This window comes from Arachis hypogaea, unplaced genomic scaffold (assembly GCF_003086295.3).
Source record: "Arachis hypogaea cultivar Tifrunner unplaced genomic scaffold, arahy.Tifrunner.gnm2.J5K5 arahy.Tifrunner.gnm2.scaffold_333, whole genome shotgun sequence".
In the NCBI taxonomy this organism is placed as follows: domain Eukaryota; kingdom Viridiplantae; phylum Streptophyta; class Magnoliopsida; order Fabales; family Fabaceae; genus Arachis; species Arachis hypogaea.
In genome coordinates this window covers 1-12,393 of record NW_027255633.1, presented here as the reverse complement: position 1 = coordinate 12,393, position 12,393 = coordinate 1, and the positions used below count along the sequence as shown (strand labels likewise).

Sequence of the window (12,393 nt, the reverse complement as noted above, 5' to 3'; positions counted from 1 at the left end):
TCCAAAAATATTTCTTGTTTGAGTCTAGAGTCTCATCATAAGTTTGGTGTCAATTGCATGCATTCATGTATCTTGGTGATCTTCAAGATGTTCTTGATGATTTACTTGCTCTGATCTTTGAATTCTATTGACTTGAATGTCTAGTGTGTCTCATTTGCATTTTCATCTTGTTAGTGTCAGTAGCATACAAACTGCTAAGTTTGGTGTCTTGCAGGCATTGTTATTTGATTCTAGTTGCATTTTGATTTTTCCTTATTATCAAAAATCCAAAAATATTTTTAATTTGTGTCTTTTCAAGTCAATTATACAGAGAATTGAAGATTCAGAACACACAGCAGAGGAATTGCACAGAAAAAGCTGGGCGTTCAAAACGCCCAGTGAAGAAGGACAGACTGGCGTTTAAACGCCAGCCAGGGTACCTGGTTGGGCGTTTAACGCCCAAAAGGGTAGCATTTTGGGCGTTAAACGCCAGAATGGATACCATTCTGGGCGTTTAACGCCAGGATGGCACAAGGGGGAAGATTTTGTTTTCAAAATCAGATTTTTTTAAGTTTTCAAAATCTTTTCAAAATCAAATCTTTTTCAAATCAATTTTTCAATCAAATCTTTTTCAAAACCAATTTCTTTCCATTTTTAAAGATATTTGCTACCAATTAATGATTTGATTTAACATTTCAAGTATGTTGCCTTTTCTGTTGAGAAAGGTTTAATGTTTGAATCATATCTTTTCTTGTTAGTCAAGTTTTTAATTTTCAAATCAAATCTTTTTAAAATGTTTTCAAATTATATCTTTTAAAATTGTTTTCAAATCATATCTTTTTAATCACATCTTTTTTTTCAAATTAAGCTTTCAATCAAATCTTTTTGATTTCTAATTTCAAAGTCTTTTTCAAAAATCACTTGATTTCTTTTTCCATTTTCATTTTCGAAAATTAAGTAATGTTTTTCAAAAATGTTTTCAAATTTCCCACTTAATTTTCGAAAATCACTTCCCTCCTTCTCACATCCTTCTATTTATGGACTAACACTATCCTTTAGTGCAAAATTCGAACTCCATTCTCTCTGATAAGTTCGAATTTTCCCACTCCTGTCTTCTACTCTTCTTTTCCTCTGACACCTAAAGGAATCTCTATACTGTGACATAGAGGATTCCACATCTTCTTGCTCCCTTCTCTTTCTTATGAGCAGGAGCAAAGACAAAGGCATTCTTGTTGAGGCTGATCCTGAACCTGAAAGGACCTTGAAGAGAAAGCTAAGAGAAGCCAAAGCACAACTCTCTTTAGAGCACCTGACCGAATTCTTCAAGGAAGAAGAACACATGGTAGCCGCAAACAACAACAATGCCAACAATGCAAGGAAGGTGCTGGGTGACTTTACTGCACCTACTCCCGACTTCTATGGGAGAAGCATCTCTATCCCTGCCATTGGAGCAAACAACTTTGAGCTTAAGCCTCAATTAGTTTCTCTAATGCAACAGAATTGCAAGTTCCATGGACTTCCAATGGAAGATCCTCATCAGTTTTTAGCTGAATTCTTGCAAATCTGTGACACAGTCAAGACTAATGGGGTAGACCCTGAGGTCTATAGACTGATGCTATTCCCTTTTGCTGTAAGAGATAGGGCTAGAACATGGTTGGACTCTCAACCTAAAGAAAGCCTGGATTCTTGGGAAAAGCTAGTCAATGCCTTCTTGGCAAAGTTCTTTCCACCTCAAAAATTGAGTAAGCTTAGAGTGGAAGTCCAAACCTTCAGACAGAAGGAAGGAGAATCCCTCTATGAAGCTTGGGAAAGATACAAACAATTGATCAGAAAGTGTCCCACTGATATGCTTTCTGAATGGAGCATCATAGGCATTTTCTATGATGGTCTCTCTGAACTGTCCAAGATGTCCTTGGATAGCTCTTCTGGAGGATCTCTTCATCTGAAGAATACGCCTACTGAGGCTCAAGAACTGATTGAAATGGTTGCAAATAACCAATTCATGTACACTTCTGAAAGAAATCCTATAAACAATGGGACTAGTCAGAAGAAAGGAGTTCTTGAGATTGACACTCTGAATGCCATTTTGGCTCAGAATAAAATATTGACTCAACAAGTCAATATTATTTCTCAAAGTCTGTCTGGAATGCAAAATGCACCAAGCAGTACTAAGGAAGCTTCATCTGAGGAAGAAGCTTATGATCCTGAGAACCCTTCAATGGAAGAGGTGAATTACATGGGAGAACCCTATGGAAACACCTACAACCCTTCATGGAGGAATCATCCAAATCTTTCATGGAAGGATCAACAGAGACCTCAACAAGGTTTCAATAACAATAATGGTGGAAGAAACAGGTTTAGCAATAGCAAGCCTTTCCCATCATCTTCTCAGCAACAGACAGAGAGTTCTAAGCAGAATACCTCTGACTTAGCAACCATGGTCTCTGATCTGATCAAAACCACTCAAAGTTTCATGACTGAAACTAGATCCTCCATTAGGAATTTGGAAGGACAAGTGGGTCAGCTGAGCAAGAAAATTACTGAACTTCCTCCAAGCACTCTCCCAAGCAATACTGAAGAAAATCCAAAAGGAGAGTGCAAGGCCATCAACATGGCCGAATTCTGGGAGGAAGAAGAGGCAGTGAACGCCACTGAGGAAGACCTCACTGGACATCCACTGACCTCCAATGAGTTCCTCAATGAGGAACCTTGGGAATCTGAGGCTCAAATTGAGACCATAGAGATTCCATTGGACTTACTTCTGCCATTCATGACTCTGATGAGTATTCTTCCTCTGAAGAGGATGAGTATGTCACTGAGAGCAAGTTGCTAAATACCTTGGAGCAATCATGAAGCTAAATGACAAGTTATTTGGAAATGAGACTTGGAGGATGAACCCCTTTGCTCACCAAAGAACTGGATGACTTGTCTAAGCAGAAACTGCCTCAAAAGAGGCAGGATCCTGGGAAGTTTTCTATACCTTGTACCATAGGTACCATGACCTTCAAGAAGGCCTTGTGTGACTTAGGATCAAGTGTAAACCTCATGCCCCTCTCTATAATGGAGAAATTAGGATCTTTGAGGTACAAGCTGCAAAAATCTCACTAGAGATGGCAGACAACTCAAGAAAACAAGCCTATGGACTTGTAGAGGATGTTCTGGTTAAGGTTGAAGACCATTACATCCCTACTGATTTCATAGTCCTAGAGACTGGGAAATGCATGGATGAATCCATCATCCTTGGCAGACCCTTCCTAGCCACAGCAAAGGCTGTGATTGATGTTGATAGAGGAGAGTTGATCATTCAAGTGAATGAAGAATCCTTGGTGTTTAAGGCCCAAGGATATCCCTCTGTCTTCATGGAGAGGAAGCATGAAGAGCTTCTCTCAAAACAGAGCCAAACTGAGCCCCCACAGTCAAACTTTAAGTTTGGTGTTGGGAGGCCACAACCAAACTCTAAGTTTGGTGTTAAACCCCCACATTCAAACTCTAAGTTTGGTGTTGGGAGGGTCCAACACGGTTCTGAGCATTTCTGAGGCTCCATGAGAGTCCTCTGTCAAGCTAATGACATTAAAGAAGCGCTTGTTGGGAGGCAACCCAATGTTTTATACTTAATTATTTTCTTTTGTTATTTTATCTTTTTTTTGTAGGTTGATGATCATAAGAAGTCATAAAAACAATGAAAAAAAGCAAAAACAAAATGAAAAACAGGAAGAAAAACAGCACACCCTGGAGGGAGATGCTGCTGGCGTTCAAACGCCAGTAAGCCTAGCAGTTGGGCGTTTAACGCCCAGTCTGGCACCCTTCTGGGCGTTTAACGCCAGAAAGGGGCACCAGACTGGCGTTAAACGCCAGTAAAGGGCAAGAACCTGGCGTTAAATGCCAGGAATGGGCACCAGCCCGGCGTTTAACGCCAGAAATGGCTCAAAACGTGGATTTTGATGCCATTTGGTGCAGGGATGCCTTTTCCTTGACACTACAGGATCTGTGGACCCCACAGGACCCTACCATCACTCTCTCTCTTCTTCCCCCATTCACCAATCACCTCAACACCTCTTCCCCAAAAACCCTTCACCTATCAAATCCCATCTTTCTCTTCACCACTCACATCCATCCTTCATAAATCCCCACCAACCTCACCCTTCAAATTCAAACCACTTTCCCTCCCAAACCCACCCATAATGGCCGAACCATTCATCCCCTCTCTCCTATATATACCCTTCTTCAACCCTTCATTTTCACACAACCTAAACACCACTTCTCTCCCTCTTTGGCCGAATACACCACCATCTCCCTCTTCCTCATTTCTTCTTCTTCTACTCTCTTCTTTCTTCTTTTGCTCAGGAGAGCAAACATTTTAAGTTTGGTGTGGTTAAAGCGTTGCTTTTTCGTTTTTCCATAACCATTATGGCATCCAAGGCCGGAGAAACCTCTAAAAGAGGAAAGGGAAGGCAAAGGCTTCCACCTCCGAGTCATGGGAGATGGATAGATTCCTCTCAAGGGTGCATCAAGTCCACTTCTATGAAGTTGTGGCCTTGAAGAAGGTGATCCCCGAGGTCCCTTTTCACTCAAAAGGGTGAATACCGGAGATCCGATATGAGATCAAGAAGAGGTTGGGAAGTTCTTACCAACCCATTCAACAAGTCGGAATCTTGATGGTTCAAGAGTTCTATGCCAATGCATGGATCACCAAGAACCATGACCAAAGTGTGAACCCGAATCCAAAGAATATCTTACTATGGTTCGGGGAAATACTTGGATTTTAGTCCGGAGAGTGTGAGGGTGGCGTTCAACTTGCCTATGATGCAAGGAGATGACATCCTTACACTAGAAGGGTCAACTTTGATCAAAGGTTGGACCAAGTCCTCACAGTCATATGTGAAGAGGGCGCTCAATGAAGCAAGATTCAAGGGAAAGCCGGTCCAATTGAGAAGGCATGACCTCAAGCCTGTGGCTAGAGGATGGTTAGAGTTCATACAACGCTCAATCATTCCCACTAGCAACCGGTCCGAAGTTACCATAGACCGGGCATCATGATCCATAGCATCATGATTGGAGAAGAAATAGAGTTCATGAGGTTATAGCCCAAGAACTCTATAAAGTGGCGGACAAGACCTCCACCTTAGCAAGGTTAGCCTTCCTCATCTCATTTGTCACCTCTGTTATTCAGTTGGAGTTGACATAGAGGGAGACATCCCCATTGATGAGGACAAACCCATCACCAAGAAAAGGATGGAGTACACAAGGATCCCACTCATCATGAGATCCCTGAGATTCCTCAAGGGATGAATTTCCTCCACAAAACTATTGGGAGCAACTAAACACCTCCCTAGGAGATTGGTTCCAAATGGGACAATAAGGGTGGAGCACAAGAACACTCCATCATCCTTCATGAATTAGAGAAGATCAAAGAATCATGAGGGAGGAGCAACAAAGACAAGGAAGAGACATTGAGGAGCTCAAGCACTCCATAGGATCTTCAAGAGCAAGAAAGAGCCGCCATCACTAAGGTGGACCCGTTCTTTGATTTCCTTGTTATTTGTTCTTCTGTTTTTGAATTTTATGCTTATGTTTATCCATGTTTGTGTCTTATGATCATTAGTGTCTTAGTGTCTATGCCTTAAAGTTATGAATGTCCTATGAATCCATCACCTTTCTTAAATAAAAATGTGCTTAATTGAAAAGGAAGAATTGCATGAATTTTGAATTTTATAACAGTTTAATTATTTTGATGTGGTGGCAATATTTTTGTTCCTGAATGTATGTTATACAGTGCATATATATCTTGAATTGTGGTTCATGAATGTTGGCTCTTGAAAGAATGATGAAAAAGGAGACATGTTACTGAGGATCTGAAAAATCAATAAAATGATTCTTGAAGCAAGAAAAAGCATTTTCAAAAAAAAAAAAAAAAACCGAAAAAAAAGAGAAAAAGAAACGAAAAAAAAATATTAGAGAAATAAGAGTTGTGATCCAAGGCAAATAAGAGTGTGCTTAAGAACCCTGGACACCTCTAATTGGGGACTTTAGCAAAGCTGAGTCACAATCTGAAAAGGTTCACCCAATTATGTGTCTGTGGCATGTATGTATCCGGTGGTAATACTGGAAGACAGAGTGCTTTGGGCCACAGCCAAGACTCAATAATAGCTATGTCAAGAATCATCATACTTACTAAGAGAATCATTAGCACTATCTGGACTCTGAGTTCCTAAAGAAGCCAACATTCTGAATTTCAAGGGATAGATTGAGATGCCAAAACTGTTCAGAGGCAAAAAGTTAAAAACCCGCTCATCTAATTAATACTGATCTTCACAGATGTTTTTGGAATTCATTGCATATTCTCTTCTTTTTGTCTTATTTAATTTTCAGTTGCTTGGGACAAGCAACAATTTAAGTTTGGTGTTGTGATGAGCGGATAATTTGTATACTTTTTGGCATTGTTTTTAGTATGTTTTTGATATATCTAGTTAGTTTTTAGTATATTTTTATTAGTTTTTAGTTAGAATTCACTTTTCTGGACTTTACTATGAGTTTGTGTTTTTTCTGTGATTTCAGGTATTTTCTGGCTGAAATTGAGGGACCTGAGCAAAATCTGATTCAGAGACCAAAAAGGACTGCAGATGCTGTTAGATTCTGACCTCCCTGCACTCGAAGCGGATTTTCTGGAGCTACAGAAGCCCAATTGGCGCGCTCTCAACGGCGTTGGAAAGTAGACATCCTGGGCTTTCCAGCAATATATGATAGTCCATACTTTGCCCAAGATTTGATGGCCCAAACCGGCGTTCAAAGTCACCTCAAGAAATCCCAGCGTTAAACGCTGGAACTGGCACCCAAATGGGAGTTAAACGCCCAAACTGGCACCAAAGCTGGCGTTTAACTCCAAGAAGAGTCTCTACACGAAATTGCTTCATTGCTCAGCCCAAGCACACACCAAGTGGGCCCGGAAGAGGATTTTTATGTCAATTACTCATTTCTGTACACCTTAGGCTACTAGTTTCTTATAAGTAGAACCTTTTACTATTGTATTAGAGAGCTTTTGATCACTTTTAGATCTTAAGTAACTTTGTAGCTATCTTCATTGTATGCTATCTTAGTTCATGGGAGGCTGGCCATTCGGCCATGCCTAGACCTTATGCTTATGTATTTTCAACGGTGGAGTTTCTACACACCATAGATTAAGGTGTGGAGCTCTGCTGTACCTCGAGTATTAATGCAATTACTATTGTTCTTCCGTTCAATTCCGCTTGTTCTTTATCCAAGATATCACTTGTTCTTCAACTTGATGAAGGTGATGATTGACGCCCATCACCATTCTCACCCATGAACAAAGTGACTGACAACCACTCTCGTTCTACAAGCATTTGAGGCTTAGTGAATATCTCTTGGATTCCTGATTGCACGATGCATGGTTGATCGCCTGACAACCGAGTGCTCGCCTGACAAACGAGCCAACCATTCCGTGAGATCAGAGTCTTCGTGGTATAGGCAAGAACTGATGGCGGCATTCAAGAGAATTCGGAAGGTCTAACCTTGGCTGTGGTATTCTGAGTAGGATTCAATGACTGAATGACTGTGACGTGCTTCAAACCTGTAACTTACTGGGCGTTAGTGACAGACGCAAAAGAATCACTGGATTCTATTCCAGTAGGGGAGGGAACCACACCGGTGATTGGCAGCACTGTGACAGAGTGTGTGCATTAGCTTTCACTGCGAGGATGGGAGGTAGCTGCTGACAACAGTGAGACCCTACACGAGTTGCCATGGAAAGGAGGAAGAAGGATTGGATGAAGGCAGTAGGAAAGCAGAGAGACGGAAGGGAAGGCATCTTCATATGCTTATCTGAAGTTCCTACCAATGAATTACATAAGTATCTCTATCTTTACCTTTATGTTATTTTCGTTTATCACCATCATTACCATTTGAGTTTGCCTGACTAAGATTTACAAGATGACCATAGCTTGCTTCAATACTAACAATCTCCGTGGGATCGACCCTTACTCACGTAAGGTTTATTACTTGGACGACCCAGTGCACTTGCTGGTTAGTTGTGCGAAGTTGTGTAATGCCATGGTATTGAGCCACCAAGTTCTTGGAGCCATTACCGGGGATTATGAGAGTTGTGAAAAAGTATAGTTCACAATTTCGCGCACCAACATTCATCAGTATAGTGGGAATAGCAAGCACATATTCCACATACTCTTTGAGGGACCAACTGTTGACATTGCTGCTGTGGAGGAGGCGGAGGTTGTTGTTGATTCAGCTGGAGCTGCTTGAGTATATTGGTCATCTCTCCCAGAGTCTTGGTGAGAGCAGCGGTCTCACTACTAGAAGAAGCTTCTACAATCGCCTTAGGATGGTTATTCCTTTACCTTGCATTTCGGGTAGACTCAGCTAGATCAGTGATCAGTTGCCACGCTTTTGTCACCGTCTTGTACTTCGTCAGAGAGCCATTACTCACAGCATCTAAGAGAGTCTTATCTTGAGGCTTTATGTCTTGGCAGAAATAGCTAATCAACACCAACTGGTCAATCTTGTGATGGGGACATGAGTATAGGAGATTCCTGAAGCGTTCCCAAAACTCATAGAAGGTCTTTGATTCACCTTAAATGATGCAGGAAATCTCCTTCCTCAATCTATCTATAACTTCTGCTGGAAAGAACTTGGCTAGGAATTCCCTTATGAGCGAATCCCAATTAGTAACAACAGCTTCTGGTTGAGTGTAGAACCATTCCTTCGCCTTTCCCTCCAGAGAAAATGGGAAGGCATATAACCAGACGGCGGTCTCATCAGCACCATGCCGCCTAGTAATTGAGCAAGCTATCTGAAAATTCCTAAGGTGCTTAATAGGCTCTTGAGCAAGTAAGCCGTGGAACTTAGGTAAGAGATTTATCAAAGCGGTCTTCAGTTCAAAATCCGCAGTCAAATTCGGATGACGTGCTTGATATGGTTGCAGTGTAAAATTTGGAGCTCCCGCTTCCTTGAGAGTAATCCTTCTAGGCTCTGCCATAGTACCTGCACTTAAATCAATAGAAGAAGCGTCAACAGAATTAGCAGGAGAGGAACTAGTTTCCTCCTCAAATGACGCTTCAGATTCAACCTCAGATAAGACTGGTGAATTGGATGAGACCCCTTCACCACCCTCAGGGGCTAACCAACGCCGAGCTCGCCTAATACGTGAAATGGTCTTTTTAATTTCAAGATCAAACGCGGCTAAGCTCGGATCCGGTAATGAACGCGTTATTCAATGAAAGAAACATATAGCTCATGGTAATAAAATATATTAAGAAAATTAAATAATAAAATTACTAATAAACAGAAAGCACACAAATAAAAATAAATAAAAAATGCAATTATGTAAATATAAAAATATTTACACCAACCAATAATTTAGCACACTATTGCAACTCCCCGACAACGACGCCAAAAATTTGGTGGGTGAAAAATTGCCGGTTAAGAAATTTTAATAAAAATAGCGTTGTCAGTTTTAGTATTCTAGATTTAGAATACTATACATAATAATATTATACCTTGGATTTTGAAATATAAAAGAATCTCTCATAGAATAGAATAGGTTATGTTAATATTAGATAGAATAATAAAAAATTTCAAAATTAGATAGAATTCTAAATAAATTAAATAATCGAATTCATGAATTATAGAAAAATTCCGAAATTTCTTTGTATTTGTATGTAGTAAAAGCGCTTTCTTTTGATTTGCACAAAAAAAGATGAATAGGAACAAAAAAAATGACCCCGTCGTTTTCTCTCTCTCTCTTTTTCTGAAGAGAGAATTTTTCTAATTTACAGTCTTAATCGACAAAATTCCCACTATCAATTTAATTTGTGTCTCAATTAGAATTAAATAACTGGGAGTGGAATTCCCAGGTCATTTCTGAAAGAGTTGACATAAGGTGCAATTTATTGGTCAGAAATTTTCTGAGAAATTTTAGAATTGGAAAATGGAAAATAAATGACTCTCAATTAAAGTAATAAAAAAATGACAAGAGATTTTATATATTTGAAATAAAAGGTCTTGGCTAGGAGAAGATTAATTGGAGTTTCTATCCTTGTTGATTTTCCCAAGTATAATAGTAAAAGTTTATTGCTTCCACTTAGTTATCCTCTAACTAATGAAGGAAAGTCAAGTGGATAGCACTAACTCTGATTCACAAGTCCTAGCCACTTCCTAGGGAAGGACTAGAGTTTATGAAAATTGAGTTAGCCAACAATTTCCAATTACAAATTAATACTTGAGTATTCCAATTCAAGGGTTTCCAATTAATCAACTCCAAAGCCAAGTTGGGAGTCTACTCCATTAACATGAATGCCATTTTCACAAACATGTTAAGGAAGTAGATAACAGACATGGTAATCATAATAATTTAATAAAATAAAAAATGGCACTGACTTTTAATTAAAAGGAATTAAACAAGCAATAGAATTAAATATAAAAATAGTTCATTACATTAATAAATTCAAAAGTAGCAAAATCCAAACATGAATTCAAGTAACTCAATGGAAAAACAAAAGAGTAAAGGTAACAGAAAGGCAAACTATAACGATGACGACTTCAATCGAAGGTAGTAGCAGCTCTCTCAATATCCAATCCAAAAACAAAAACTGAGAATGCTAAGAACCCTAGGAGAAGTGGTGTTTCTCTCTCTAGAATTCCCAAAACTAAAACTAAACTAAAGTGAAAGTCATGAATGAATTGTCCTCAGTCTCAGCTACACCCCTGCCTCTAGTATGCATTTTTGGGCTTGAAACTGGGTCCAAATCAGCCCAGAAATCGCCCCCAACGAGTTCTGATAATGCAGCACGTGACGCTCTGTCACGCGTACACGTCGGTCATGCATACGCGTTGCTAGAAGTTGCTGTGACATTATGACCACCAACTTGAGTTTTGTAAAGTCCAAAGAAATAAAGCATCATGATCATAAACAAACAAGGAATTGAAGAAGAACTTAGCATGTGCATACAAGTATTGGAAAGCTAGTATGGTTAATTGTTGCTCAATTGCATTAGATTTTATTTAATTGAAGTTTTCATCTAGTACATTTTGTGAAATCTTTTGAAATCATGAAAACCTTGAAAAAGTAAATGCAAAAAAGGGTAAGAAAAGAAAAAGGGAAAGAATGAGAAAGCTGAAGGCTTTGAGTACCAATGGCAATTTATTTGCTAAGTACTTGTGGTGTTTATGTATTAGGCAAAAAGCTTGAAAACAAAACACTTAGATTCAAGGCTAGGCTCAAGTGCAAATGCACTCCCTCAATGCTCAAAGCTCTAAGCATCAATGATTAGAGAGTTAAGTAAAGAAACAAATGATGAAGTCCTCTAATTAAATGCTTGTGGTGCTTATGTACCAAGTGGTAATATTTGAAAACAAAGCATTTAGAGTTGTAGATTTGTTATCAACTCATGGGTAAAGCACCCAAAAGGAGAAGCCAATAAAAAAATCAAAAGCTTGTTTCAAGGGAAAATTATAAGGAAAAGATTTCATAAAATGAGCTAGATAAAACATCAATGATTTATATTTCTTTTGTGATTGTAGCATGCATAGAAAACTAGCCTACCATGAACATTAACTTGCTATCCTTCTCACCTTGGATTGTCAATTTTTATTGCATGATTCTTTTCTTGCTTGGGGACAAGCAAGGTTTAAGTTTGGTGTTGTGATGACATGTCACCATGTCATGTTTTTCTATGCTTTTTTATACAAGAAATTGATGATTAGTGCTTAAATATTGCATTCTTTTGTGCTTAAATGGTATATTTCTTTGATCTTTTAATTTTATAAATTTTGTAGAAAATAAGAAAGAAAAAGCAAAGAAGCACAAAAAAGCTAAAAAGGATAAAAAAAGAGTTTTGGGGCACACTTTGAAGTTGGAATACACTTTGGAGCCTTAGGCCACGCTTTTAAGCGTGGCCCATGACCAAATCAAGGGAATACTGCGCTCATTAAGTTAACCGAGCGCTACAAGAGTTCAAATTCAGCTTGGGAGCAAAATTTTTCGCTAAGTTAAACTTGGGCATTCACAGCATGACCATGCCTCCTTCAAAGGGCCATAACTTGAGCTACAGACGTCCAATTGATGTGCTTCTAGTTATGTTGGAAAGCTGACATTCAGAGCTTTCCAACAATATATGGCAATTCATATTTGGCATGAAAGTGAGGCACGAGTGAAAGGCATCTTTAAGAACTAAAAACAAGCAAATATAAACCAAAGTGGCTTCACCAAGATTTGAAGGGAGAGACACAAGGAAAGCAAGGAAGGAGCGCTACACTTCTTGCAAGGAAAATAAGCCAAAATGGCTTTGCTGGGATTCGAACTTGAGGCCTTCCACTTAAGGCAAGGCACCACCTTCCATTAATTCACAAAGAATTTGCTCCACAATGCTTCCACCAAGGCTCAAA

General features: G+C 39.2%; 1 non-coding gene across 1 annotated transcript; it reads right to left on the bottom strand.

Moving 5' to 3' along the window:
- Nucleotides 1-1,723: 1,723 nt before the first annotated feature.
- LOC112798997 (small nucleolar RNA R71) lies at nucleotides 1,724-1,831 on the bottom strand. The gene has a single exon (XR_003200588.1). It is a non-coding gene; the product is annotated as a small nucleolar RNA R71 (small nucleolar RNA).
- Between the last annotated feature and the right edge of the window lie 10,562 nt (nucleotides 1,832-12,393).